Genomic DNA, 15,062 nt, shown 5'->3' on the forward strand with positions numbered 1-15,062 from the left:
ATTTTTCGTTAATCTCCGTTGAGATCGGTTCAGATTTCTGATTAATTCTATCAACGTCATCATGTAAACCTTCTTCTGAAAGATAACGGAGGAAATCCTGGGTGTCTTGATGCGCATGACCCATGAATCAAGGAGCAAAACTCTGAATCTGACTTTCAAAGGAGACTGTGTTCATTGCTCTATCACATGAATCTTCTAAACACAATTCCTTGATAACTTCTGTGAAAGCTTTGACTAAATCACCCACCATACTAAAAATATCAGTATTCAACTTCATAGTGAAATAAATACTCACTTATGTTTTGTATATATTTTGTATATAAGCACTACACATACACTACCGACATTTAACCATAATACCACAATAAGCGGTTATACCCCAATCGAAATGATTCAAATTATCCAATCTCATTTGAACCCTAATTTTGAATTCTCTCTTTTATACTTTCTCTTTCTATTTTATAAAAAATTTAAGAAAGCTTCACTTACCATATTAATACAATTACATTGCCTAACGTGAGTCCACTTCAGTGAGTCATTAAAACAAAAAAAAACTCAAACAACTAATCAATATCCATTATTTTATTTATAATATTTATTTTCACATTATTGATGTTTTTGATATTAATGATTGTATGTAAAATTGTTCTGAAAATAAAATTGAATTGAATTGAATTGAAATTAATTGATATCTTTCATGTACTCATCCTTTTTCAAATATTCCAGAAACCATCTCGTATTTGATGAACATTGGATTACACTGTTCATGAAACTGGTGTTGCCAATTTGTTTGAAGGTGGTTGATAATGTTCGTGGTGTATTTCATTGTTTCGGACTTCCATTGTCTAATATGATATAAATTGATTTGAAATTGATTAGCTGAAAAATAACAATCATATCAAGCAAAAAAACTGAAAACAATGAAATGCAGTACAAGAAACAAGCAAAAAATCAAAAAATTTAACTAATAATACAAGATAAAGAAGCCCACAAGAAACCCCGAGTCTGGTTGAGATACGTTGACGACACCTTCAAAATATGGAACCATGGGAATGCAGAACTAGACACTTTCCCTGGAAAAATCAATAGAAAGTTGAAAAGTTCAGCTGAAAAATATCCAGTTCCAAGAGTTGCATTTACCGGATACCCTGCGAGTGCGGAGAATTATACATCGATGAAACTAATAAACCATTGAAAGTTCGCATTGCGGAGCACATGAAACACACAAATCGAGGAATAACCAGCAAATCAGGAATAGCAAATCAGAAATAACATCAAGTGGTCTCAAGCTGAAATCATCCACAAGGAGACACACTGGTTCAGGAGAAAATTCAAAAAAGCCGCGTATAAGTTGTCCAATTGTGCAAAGCCAGCGTAGAGATACGCAACATATGGAAATCTATAATCATGCGGAACACGACCAACTCCCGCTAAACGATCAGCCTCCGCTAAAACCGATGAAGCGGAGAGATGAAAGAAGCGATAGGTGAAAGCTCTCGAATGACCTATAAGTAGTCAGATTTTGGAGCCTGTAAATAGTCAGATTTCGGAGGAATAATTTCAGTTATCACCCGAAGACGATTGTGGATACCAACAATCGGAACGTCGTGAAGTAACGGCTTGGAATCTTTCAGTTTTTAATTTTCATTTCTTGGTAATAATTTTTAATTTTTGTCTCGTGTTAATAGTTCACTTTTTTTATTGTTGCTTGTATTTGATTTCAATGTAATTTCAATTTGTTTTGCTTGATATAATTGTTATTTTTCAGCTAATGTTTTAATTTTTTTATGTTTTAGTCAATGGAAGTCCGAACCAATGAAAAGGTGTTGCCAATATTTTTCAACCCATGAAGCCCAAGGGTTTTGACTGAAGAATGTATCACTGATCTAATTGTGTTGTAGCTGTTGATGATACGTTTTTCAAATCTCCCGCCATTTTTGTACTAATCCTGATGAATTGTGTCAATTTTCAAAGTACTGTTGTTATTCATCATGGTGATGTTTTCTTCAATTCAAGTTCCATGTTCCTTGATTACTTCCATGGACATTTTCTAATATATATAGCAAGTCCAATATATTAATTTTGTCAATAGATTTACAAAATAGTAACTAGATTTTTCTTGAAAAGGCATTAGATTTGACCAAAAATTCATCATATTTGCCTGAGAAGTCTCTATTTTCCTACAAAACGCCACTAGATTTGTTACTAGAATAAGAATTGAATTCAAAATCCTGACTTCAATCTCGCGTTAAATTCTAGAATGAAGTTGGAATTTCGATTTTGAATTCGTCATTAAAGTCGCAATTTCGGCTTCAAGAGGAGATTGAAATCGGACTTCAATCTCGAATTCAATTTGAGATCAAAGTCGTAATTTGGATTTTAAATTCGAGATTGAAGTCGAAATTTTGCGGCTTCAACCCGAGTGTGAAGTCGAAATTTCGACTTCAAGCCCGGAATTTCAAGATTTAACTTGAAGTCTCGATTTCAATCGCAAAATTGAAGTCGTAATTTCGATTTCAAATTCGAGATTTATGTCCAAATTTTGCGGCTTTAATCCGAAAGTAAGGTTGGAATTTCGACTTCAATCTCGAATTCAAGCCCGGAATTTTGAGATTCAAGTCGAAGTTTTGAGATTATAGTGGAAGTTTCGATTTCAATCTCAAAATATTGGCTTCGAACTATGAATTGAAATCTTGAAATCGGAATTTCGACTTTAATTCGGAATCACAGTCGAAATTTCGATTTCAATCCCAAGTTTAAAATCGAAATTCCGGCTTTAAACTCAAGACTGAAATCAAAATTTCGGCTTCAATCATTAAATTTTGACTTTGAATCGAGATCATAATAAACAATTTTTGACTTCAGCCCTTGCCTTATTGATTCTTCATCATCATATCAAATATTTCGGAATGATTATTTTTGTCAAGATATTATATAATCAACTGTTCAAAGAATTTCCAAACAGAAAATCATAGAGATAATATTTCCAATGAAATACTCTATTGTTCATCATGTCGGTGAAATTTTCAATTCTCATTATGTGATTTAGTCTTATAGCTGCAGCGTAAATTCAATCAGCACGGATTACTAGCGAATTATCACTTTTATGGGCCCTACGAGAATAATAATAATCGAACATATGCTATTTCGCATATTATTAATATTGCAGTCATTTACAATTTAACAGACGAATAAACATGCTGCCTATTACACTATTCAATATTGAAAGAGAGAAATATGGAAATTTGAAACGATTTGAACGGTGGATAACCAATCACATTCGAATGAAAGATGACACTACTTAACAAAATAAACCTCAGAATTATTGAAAGATTATAAAACTTATAGTAACACCTGCGAAACAATATTGAAAATGTTCCCGTTAACAATCTGGTTACTGTCTCTGCACGGGTAGTAGAAAATATATCACCATATTTTTTTTAATTCGACAGCTTTTCCATGGCGTTTATATTTTCACCTAGGAATTGTGCTCATGAAGATATAGACATTAGTTCTAGTACGAAATCTATTACATTTCGGAATAGTCTAGAACATTCAAGAATGTTCAAGGGTATTCCACAGCATTCCAGAAAATTCCAAAACATTATGGAATATGGTCTGGAATATGTAACGGTCAAGGAAGTCATATGGTATAGTAGATCTGTGTCTCCCATCCAAGAAAATTATTTCTGTTTTGATCTGAAGGGCCTGAAGTTTCGGTCTCTAGAAATGTTTACAATATTCTAGAACATTCCAGAGTATTCCTGATCATTTCACAATGTTTCAGAACAAACTGAACACTCTATATATGATATAATGTATATTGCATGAGTGGGGTAACCCATCTGTCGACCGGAATATTATGATTAATAAATCAAAAATCAAACTCTGCTTTACTCTTCTTCGAAGAGATCGAACGCAACTACGGTTTTCAGATCAGCAGAGCAATGAAGGAATGGAGTAATACAAACACGAAACTGGCATCTTATCGGAACAAAAGAGTTTTCCTCCTTCAATGCAGAAAAAACAATGTGGTACCTTCACATATAGAAAATAATACCAAAAATTTAAATATCCTTTTCAATTCTACAAATGGGAAAAATTCTTATGACATTCATAATTCCAATGACAACTTGGAAAAAAAAATTAAATCTTGAAATTAAAATCACACATAATGATTTAAAAAAATTAGAGAACATTCCAAACAAACAAACAAAATTTGTTACAGAATCAATTCCTATCAATATTTGGCTGGAATTTGAAAAGAGACAAACTCTTAAATACAATAAAATTTTCATGATATAAAAAAGAAAAATATCGAAAACTCAATAAACTTAAATGTAATTCAAAATCAGATATTAAAAGTAAAGAAAATTGGATACAAAATTTATCAGATATCATTATACCAGAAGATATGAAACATTTTCTCGCCTTAGGATTCAATTTCAGCTTACCACCAACTACCAAAGAGGTAAATATACCAAATTTACTCTCAGACATTGAAAACTTGATAACTGGGTTTTGTGATAGTAAAAAGAATATTTTCAGAGCGAAGATAACAAATATCGTAACTAACCTTTTCCAAAAACCTCATGATAATAAAAATTATCCAAAAACAAAAAAGTTTTTGAAGAATTATCCAGAATTGATACTTACCAGATCTGAAAAAGGTAACGTGACAGTTATTATGAAAAAATCTGATTATATTGAGAAATCCTTCGAGATTATTAATGATAGTGAGTCTTATATTGAACTTAATAGAGATCCCGTTTCAACAATACAACGAAAGGCAAACAAAATCATTACGGATTTAAAAAATTCTTGAATGATAACAGAAGATAAAGCAAAAATATACATGATTTATAATTCCATATCACCCAAATATTACGGACTACCTAAAATACATAAACCTGATTTGAATTCTCACTGATTCTTATAATTTTGAAAATGAATTCTATATCAAGGATTCTTTCGATTTTTCCAATCTTATAAATGAAAAATCACTACCTCCAGGTTATATTCTGATCAGCCTTGATGTGATTTCACTTGTTAGCAATATACCTATGAATCTAGTGGAGAAAAGTATTATCAAAAGATGAAATGATATAAATAAAAAATGTTCAATAAACCAAAAAAAAATTATTGAAATAATTGGTTTCATCTTCAACTCAAGTTATTTCTCTTTCGAAGGTAAATACTATAAACAAATTCTTGGTCCACCAATGGGAGCTACTATTTATCCTATTATAGCTCTATATGTAATGGACGTTCTTTTTGAAAACATACTTCCTAAATTGAGTTTTGAAATTACTTTTTCAAAGAAATATGTTGACGCTGTCATATGTGCAATACCTTATGACAAATCTAATGAAATTATTGATGTCGTCAATAGATGATAAAAAGTTACAATTCACTATCGAAATTGAAAATAATCAGACCCTTTCTTTTCTTTATACAAGAGTTGTCCTTAAAACTGATAATTCGTTGATTACAGATTGGTATGTCAAACCTACTAATTCAGAAAGATATAGTAATTACTATTCTTTTCATAAAAAATCAGTTGGAATTAATTCAATACTCTGTTTGAAAAAAGAATTGAAAAATTAGTACACCCTTCCCTCTAGCAAAAAAATCTCAGACTTCTTAGAGATATATTGATCGAAAATTCTTATATCAGAAAACTTCTTGATAAAATAATATTCAATACTGGCAGTAATACAAATTTCGATGTAATTAACGGAAATGTATGTAATGCTAGTTCACCTATCAATATTTCTTATAAATCTATACCTAACCTTGGAAATTCATCTTCAAATATCATAAAACTTTTTCATAATGAACAAAATATCAAAATATGCCAAAAAAATATTAAAACTATAAAGAATTTGAATACTAATTTGAAAGATAAAACGGATATTACAAAAAAGTCATTCCTTGTAACAATTGTAACTTGAATTATATTGGAACAACATATAGAATTCTTAATGATAGAGTAACTTCACATAAAAGTGATATAAAGCTTAATGAGAAATCATGTGCATTAGCATAACACTCTATAGAAGCAGGACATAAACCAAATTACTCCAATATCAAAGTTTTATATACAGAAAAAATTATTTCCAAACGCCTTTTTCTTGAAATAGTTGAAATTAATAAGTCTTCTGATTGTTTGAATAAGAAAACTGAAGTTGATAATCTCAGCAGTATATACAGTAACTTGCTGGAACTACATCAAAAACATAATAATAATGAAAATTGTATCAATCAATAATTCTTTCTTCAGAGTAAAAAATTATTAAATCATCATACCCATTGAAAAATGACATTTATGTGAAGGTATGCCATTTGTCAAACCCACAAAAATCCTATACATGTATAACTTTCTCGTCAATTTGAATGTTCAATTTATTGTTTTTCGCTCATTTCTACTGTAAGTATGATTAGTAATGTTATTCAATGGCGAAAATATTCACAACTCATTAAATTATAGGCCCTGAAGAAGCTTTCCATTTGAAGCGAAAGCTTGGCAAAGTAAAGCAGAGTTTGATTTTTGATTTTTTGACTGAGCTATCCTGTTAATCTATTTTACCTTATATCACTATATATATATATATATATATATATATATATATATATATATATATATATATATATATATATATATTGTTTGAGGAGTGCCAGAAGATATATAAATATATTATATATATATATATATATATATATGTCTGGTTTTTTCAACCAGACATCACCAGAAGATGGCAAATGAGACTTTGCCGAAACGTTGTGAAAAATAATCCTTATGGGGAGAAAATACACAGAACACGGAGCGAAACCCGAGAAAACAGCTCATCATACTTCATCCGTGAGAATCTTCGAGTTAACATATATATATATATATATATATATATATATATATATATATATATATATATATATATATATATATATATATATATATATATATATCTTTGATGCAACTAATTGTCCTTTACTTTCAGTATTTTAATGTTAACATTTGTTCACAAAAAGGATTTGAAGCTTTGATAACATTTACTTATTATATGCGAGCGCTTTCGATAGCAGGCTGTGCTATCATCTTCATCGTTCTACTCAAACTGTTTGAGTAGAGCCAAGAGCGGTACATATCAGAAATATGCGACGGACTGTGGCTGCTCATCGTTATGAGATTCACCTCAGTACACCTCGAACTTCACTATTCAAGAACTTCGCTACTTTCGCACAGGCACCGCTTTGAGAGTGTAAATATTGAGGTTCAAATTCATATGGAATTCGATTTTATTGTTCAACGAATAATGGATATTATATATATATATATATATATCTTTCAATTATAATTACAATTTAAGTCATTTCAATAGTTTCAGTCTCATGATCCATCATCAGCTATCAGAATCTCTCTTCTTTTCTAAGACAGATGAACATAAAAAGGACAACATTATCAATATGATGTTACCGAAGGAGATTCTTAAGCTTATTGTTATTCTGGACCTCCACCGTTCATCCAGAAATGGTATAATCCCCAGTGGTTTATCGTAACTTCTATCTAAATTGAAAAAGAAAATAAATGGCCCCACATTTTCCTTGTCGTCGACATAAAGTACAATATTATCCAAGATTTAAGACATCTACAAATCATTCTCAGGTTGTGAGGTTCATTATTAGAATTGGAGAAAACAACAAGTATACAGGTGGTTTTTTATACAGGGTAATTCGTAACAGCGAGTGTACAGAATTGAACTTCTTAAAGATAAAAGGAGTATTTCAGAGTTTGGGGACTACGAAATTATTTTCTTTTTTGAGTAGTACACCGAGATGTTTCAGCCAGAGCTGCTGCAGTCGTCTTCAGTGGTAAAGCAGGGACGGCAACTGGGGTTGCAGATGATCTATCCGGTACAAACACATTTTCTCACAAACCCATTTTCCAGACCTGTTTTTTTTTTATTTTAAGTTTTCTCAAATATCTTGCCACCAATAAAGCAAGATTAGATATGTCTTATCTTTCAAATCTATTTCTCTCTCTTTCAAATTTCTATATCATATTAGACAAAAGTAATGTATTTCTTTCATGGAGAAGTATCATTTTCTGATTTGTTCTCCAACCAGCTATTATACTTAGCCAATGTTTCGATTGAATCAATTCAAAGATTAGCAGGTACGAATGTTCAGACAAACAGACATGAAATCTAAAAGTCATTGTTTTGGGTTCTTCCGCATTGATAAAGACCCCAACGTCAGGTCTTCTCAAATATCTTCCACATGATGAAAGTTATACATAACTCATAATTCACACTTCTCTCATGCGCCAAAATACACCAATAACAGTGTTACAAAATTTAGTAGGCTGAACATTTATTAGCTTTCAAACGCAAACATCAACAAACGTTATGCAACCACAAATAGGAATTCAGGACAAGGAAAAATTCTGGAATGATCTGTGGCGATTGCAACAAAAAGTACGTTGGTCAAACTAGATGGAGGATAATGACCCGTTTCAAGAAACTCAATTCACATATTTGGTTGCGTAGATCAGAGAAGTTTGTTGTCGCTCAACATGCCTTATAGAACGGCCAGAAAATAATGGGGAATTTTGAAATTGTTGAGGCCATTCATTGAGGCTTTCAAATTCCTTGATAAGTTTGGGAATCGAGAAGACGAAACTGGGGAAGTAAAAATAAAGGCAACTAGCCGTTAAGTGGCATCAATTCAATGACACTCATTCAAATACCCCCATTACTGGAGCCAAGCTGTATAACGCAGCGGTGATATTGACTTTTGATCATCTACTGATGATGCTAATGTGGTGAGCGAAACGTAGTTCTAGAGGCACTGTTTTTTGTTCCGGTCTGAGAAAAGTGTTTCCTTTATCAGATTCATTTCACGCCAGAATGTTCACTTATACAAATCAAGTCAATATAAACGAATGAAAAATGTAACGTATCAGCTGGTATTTCTGGAAATGGATTTATGAGTTCTTTATTCGACTTTGTCACTGTTTATAGCACATTAAAGAAGTTCATGAGATGATTGGTAGATTCGGGTTGTTTTTTTCATTATGAGGTATTTTGTGAAGGGAAAAGAACCAGCGAAGAAACAAACGAAATACTACATTTATGTTATTTGGGAGTTGAAACGGCGCAACCCAATTTCTATCCTTCTTTCAGTACAACATTTTTTGTTCAGTTTTAATCCTTTTCAATCTTTTTTGACATTCTGAGAGAGAAGCTATTCCATACTGAAATATACTTTCACATTGTTTCCTAAACAAAAATTACGTTTTTCGTTTTTTTTTTTCATGTTATTAGCGGAAGGTTTTCGAATTGATACCCTCCAATTTCAGATTATGTACGTCTTTTTGGTCATCAGTTCATATTTTTGAAATTGTTCGTCCAACCGAAACATTGGAAGCTGTAATAACTAATGTTTCACCTTTTCGTATCACCTTTAACACTCATATCATCTGTTTTTCCGTCAATCAGATGTCGCCTCCATACGAATGACAACTTTCAGAAGTTGAGAAACTTGTGCGAGCTAAGGACTAACGAGACCTTACCTTTTAACGTGTGATTCCTAACACGGCCTATGTCTGATTCCGTAATTTTCAATAAAATAATCATTTTCAGGAATAACAATATCATCACGTATAGTTTATATATTAATAGTTTTGCACTATGACTTGGAAAAATCCGCATCTCAATTTTAATAAAACGTACTAATATCGCAGGTGGAATTCAATAGATTTCCCCGTCATAATTTTATTCAAATCTGAAAGTTTTTGATTTTATAGGAGTTAGAATCTATAAATATTGAAAACAATATTCTTGTTCCACCAACCAAGTAGGTATCAATACGGGGCCAACAAGAAGGTTACTCCAACTAGTAGAATCAGATATTTCAATTCCAGAATATTGATGAACGTTCATTTTGACTTTGTTAATTCCTTATTTCTGAATTCTTTTAGCCATTACTAGTGTCACTCGAATTTATGCTTTTATCTACTGGAATTCGTTTTTATTAATAATCATTCAGTTTTACAGTTCAAACCAGATCAGTTGATATTAAATTATCGATTCATGTTGTTGCAATTTTGGCAAATGAAATTTATTGATATGTTTTTTGACTCAAATATTTCTTCTCTCGATCGAAACTTTTATTGTATAAACTAAATGAGATTCAATAAATATTTTTCAAAAATTGTACATTGAAGAAGTGCATGAGTTATCGTAGTATATGTAGTTCACAGGTATTACAGGCATTACGAATAATTTCCATGCAAGAACAGTAATTCTTCAGTGATCTAATTTGGGACCACTCTTTTTCTATGTATGACAAATTCATCACCAAACATTGTTGATTTCTGTTAACTGCAATATATTCGCGAATGAGTCCAAGGTATTCCATATGATAGAGGATATTTCTGAAGAAAAACTTCTACAAAGATATTTGGACAACGGTTGGTTTCGGACTGAAGAAAATAAACTTTTTCTCAATATTGACTAATGCATCTCAGGGAAATCAAAAAGAGAAATTTTCCTATCTTTCAATTATTCCATGAATGTATAATCTAGGGAAATAAAACGTGCAAGATCTAGGAATATATTGAAAGGGGTATATTTATAGAAAAGGTTGATTTGGTTTGCATGGAGATGAAGAAGCAAAAAGCCAAAATGTTTCTTTTCCAGAAAGTATTCCTAACAAGATTCCTATGACTGGGATTGAATCAGATAAGTGAATGAATGTCATTGTTAATCATTAATCTCACCTAAAATGTATAACATATGTTTGTATCAGGCCGAATGACCGAGTTTTGATAATTTTTTTAAATTCGATTTTCAGAGAGTCAAAAACAATCGTTTATTAATATTCTTATCTTAGAACTGATACAAATAAACGTCAATTAGTCCAGGAAGTCAAATAGTAACATTCTTTCCCCAGTTATTGTTCTAGGGCAGAAAATAACAATTACTAAATCTTCATGTCTTCTTTTAACATCCAATACACAAAGTCTTGAAACAGATCTTCTTAAAATGACTTCGGTAGCTAACTGAAAGCTGATTCGGTTGACTTTCGCAGTATAAAAATTTAAAACTCTTCCTTTGAATCAATGATTTCTTGGACCATTGGGGTCAACTATGAGAACCACATCGTTCTCTCGAATAATTTGTGTTTCGTGTTGCCATTTGCTTCGTTTTATATGTAAGGTATTCATATGTCCACCTCTTCCAAAATATATCTGTTAGTTTTTGGGATGCTTTCCATTTTGAGAGTAGGTTGAAATTTCTTTTTTCCAAGTCAACGAAAGAGATTGCAGCATAAGAAGGTCCAATCATTTCAAGAAATGATTTGGTGTGAGTGGTTTAGAGTCGCTAGAGTCCAGAGAAATGTGTGTCAGATGTCGTGAGTTCACTATATTCTATACATTCTGTCATCGACAACATGAGCATATTCAACTCGTGACATAAAGTCGTAAATTTATGAATACATTGAGTGTTACCCCGGATGTTATTCAGATTGGTGCTAAAGAGGCAAAAAGCCAAGTGTCTCATTTTGAAACACCGGATGTCCATCATTGAGAATCACAAAGTTCAATGTAAGTGAAATTTCAACTCTTTCATAATCAGTTCCACAAGTATAAATTGTATAGAATTTTTTTTTTGTATAATTCAATGTTCATATAAAATATGTTGTTTCGAAAGAATTTTTTCTTTCGTGTATTCATATGAAAATTTGTTTCAAGAGAAATTTTCCTTCCAATTTTTGTCTGTTCTACACATCTTTGTGGAGAGTTTATTTTGAATTTTTTTTCTTCTTCTCTTTATAATGATAGAGAAGTCATCTAGTAATACTATTTGACAATAAACTGAAACTTGATATAGATATAATATAACAAATAAGGCATATATGAAATGTTATTGGGCTACTAGGAAATTATGTCAATTAGGTGATACGGAAAGTTTCGATTTTGTTCGATACTTATGTGAGGAGAATAATCATGGGCAATTTGGTCTCGATTTACAAAGAGAAACTTTAGAGGAAGTTCAAATATCTACTCGTATATTTTGAAGAATATAGTAACATTTTTGATGTGTCATATGTAATATTACTGACAAAATTTTGATCAATCGAATAAATTAGAATATAGAAGAGAGATAGCAAATGCAACTTTCATAAACTCGTTCATAGAGAAGTCCGTTCTATAGAAATAGAAATATGTTATTACTGACAGTTCCAATACCAAAAACCAATCTGCGTATAAACACAGCACCAACACACAAAATAATCTACCAATTAATCAATGTTTCAAGATATATCGTATTCGTTGGCAAACTTTATTATTACGAATTTTTTTTCTCAATACCACCAAATTTATGAATAAGGTTATTGTGATCCACTTAGACGCAAACGTCACATTGTAATTCCTCAGTGATATATTTTTTCATGACAATATTTGCTACTTAATTGGTGATGTTCAATATGATCGTAATCGCTCATTATGATTGTTTTCTGTATATCACACAATGAATAAAATAAGTCAAATCGAGTACTTGACACCTCAACAATTCATATCGTGATGACGAAGAGATAAAAATTCATCGGTTACCATCTGTGGCCCTTACGAACGACAACCCTCAGAAGTCATAACTTTTGCGAACTGAGGATTAACGAGATCTCACCTTTTAATGTGCAATTCACGTCACGAGATGAAAACAAAAACAATATCAGGACCCTCACTCACCCCACAGAAAAATCCAGAATTTATCCAAAAGTAAACGGTCTACTATTCAAAACTTCATTGTTCACGACCACTTCAACAAGCTTTCACACAGAAAAACCTCAATAATAATAATAACGAGTAAAAGTGAAACTATCGCGAGACATATGTTTCCGAAAGCGAGAACCTTGCGTCAACCGGAGAAACGCGTGAAGGGTATACTGAGTGTGCTTCCACGAACGCGTCGCGATGCGGAGTGAGCGTCTGGAGCGTCGCGACGGCCTCTGGAGACGCCGCGCGCACAACATGGCTTGCTATGACAGTTATAAACATCAACTGAACACTGATAACGGTGCATTCTCCGGGGTGTTTGAGACATGTATGTCTCATATCTGGTTGAATTTTCAGGAAAAATCAGCTTTTGTCAAAAACATGCTTTTCTGAAAGGAAATCAAACCTGAGACGTGGATAAATTGTAAGGAAAGATAGTTGGGAAAATTTCACTATACGACTCTTCACCAACTGTAAACTATGGAATTTTTTATAAATCAAATTGTTTTTTGTTTCAGAATTAGAAAATGTTCAAGAGAATATTGAGATTGTGCTTGTGAAGAAAATAATGCATTGAGTACAGCAAAATGAAAAACATTCAAATGTTGAACGTATTTTTTTTGGCAAATTTTATGAGACTTTCCATTATACACCTACTGCTTCATAAGTATCTTAAGTTTTTGCCACTTGATATCAGTGAAGTTCTTCCATAGGGTGGATGCCAATCGTTAATTCTTCGATACTGAATTGCAATTCATGACTATCATCACACTTCAGACTGAAGCGACAATATTCCAACTGAGATGGCATAAAAATCCCTGGATAAATCAAGCATGATCGTAGGCATGGCCATTTAGTTCACTGATATTCAAAAGTTTTGATTTTTTACACGATACATCTCACACTATGGAACAATTCACATGGAAAACAGTTGGAAAATTGATTCATACTTCCTCATTAACAGATTCACAGGTTTTTCAAATGATTTTGGTAACATACAGAGTAATCAGCATGGTTTTTATTGTAAAAATTTCACTAACACTGCCTTAATTTCATTGCATATTTTGACGCTTCCGAATGCCCTTTGACATTTTGTTTGTGATCTCAGTAGGACATTCAACTGCCTCAATTTTGATGAAATTGGAAAACTATATCTTACGGGATAAACCACCAAGTTGAATATTGAATGTTGGATAGAAAACAACCACTGCAATACTACACCAAAAACAATATATGTTATACAATATCAGAGGTAAGTACAAATGAACCTAGGCATACCACAGGGTTCAGTGATGGCCCCAGTCCTGTTCAGCAATATAAATGATAATACGAATGTCAATGTGCCAAATACCGATGACAACAGCCTTATTCAATCGGAGGAAAGTGAATATCAGATGAAAACAAAAAGCAAAAAACAAAAATGAATATTAGTAATGGCAAAACTCAAACATTGAGATTGGTCAACCTATGACATTCAACATAAGACAACATTGTTTCAGTAGTTGGGCTACTTCAAACATATATTGGATGTGTAAGTTGATGACTGTCTCACATGGAAAATTTATTGTTAAGCACTCATCTTCAATTTGTTCTCTATCACATTTTTGTTCGGGAACCTTCCTTGTGGAATTGGGAGTGATGCCTTTTAACTTTCTTGTACACTTCTGAGATACATATATTACAAAATAAGTTAAAATTCAGAACAGTCGATGACATCACCAATATGAACACCATACATGAAAAAGTAACTACTATATTCCATTTTCGAAGTTAAAAATGAAATAAATTCTCCAGAGGCGATGGGAATTCGAATTTTCAATGGAATAAAAAATAGGTTTCGAAATATGTTTTTTCCGCTGTCGCACCCCTACAAACGACAACCCTCAGAAGTCGAAACTCATACAAGGTCTCACATTTTAAAGTGTGATTTCGGGTTGGACGATATCAAGTGAAAATCGAGCGTTCAGCGTGGAGGTTAAACAAGCGACTCACATATCGTCCGATTGACTGAGTGAACAAAACACCCACGTCGAACCGCCTGGCTACCGACCGACCCTCAAGAAATCAAGGATAGTGCTATGATGTGTATGTATGTGTATGTGCTATGTGTAAAATGAATCGTATTGTATTGAAACTGTTAGAAATGTCCTGGCATTTCTCAAAAAGAGATTGAGTCCCGGAGAAAAACATCAGAGAATAATCAATTTCAACATCTAATTCAACTTATCATTCATTCGTCCAGGGTGCTTTTGTATCAGCGTGCTTTTGTAGTTAAAATAAT

At 32.2% G+C, this 15,062-nt stretch overlaps 1 protein-coding gene across 1 annotated transcript in view; it reads right to left on the bottom strand.

Annotated features, from left to right (window-relative positions):
* The window catches only part of LOC141482555 (uncharacterized), a 167,825-nt gene extending 154,591 nt beyond the window's left edge, over positions 1–13,234 (bottom strand). Inside the window, exon 1 of the mRNA XM_074176047.1 lies at positions 12,755–13,234. The gene's annotated coding sequence lies outside the window, so the exon portion shown is untranslated. The remainder of the gene's footprint in view (positions 1–12,754) is intronic.
* Between the last annotated feature and the right edge of the window lie 1,828 nt (positions 13,235–15,062).

The sequence above is a fragment of the Leptinotarsa decemlineata genome, unplaced genomic scaffold, assembly GCF_025532065.1.
Source record: "Leptinotarsa decemlineata unplaced genomic scaffold, Ldec_3_MD MMD2_tig00001393_RagTag_RagTag, whole genome shotgun sequence".
Taxonomy (NCBI): Eukaryota; Metazoa; Arthropoda; class Insecta; order Coleoptera; family Chrysomelidae; genus Leptinotarsa; species Leptinotarsa decemlineata.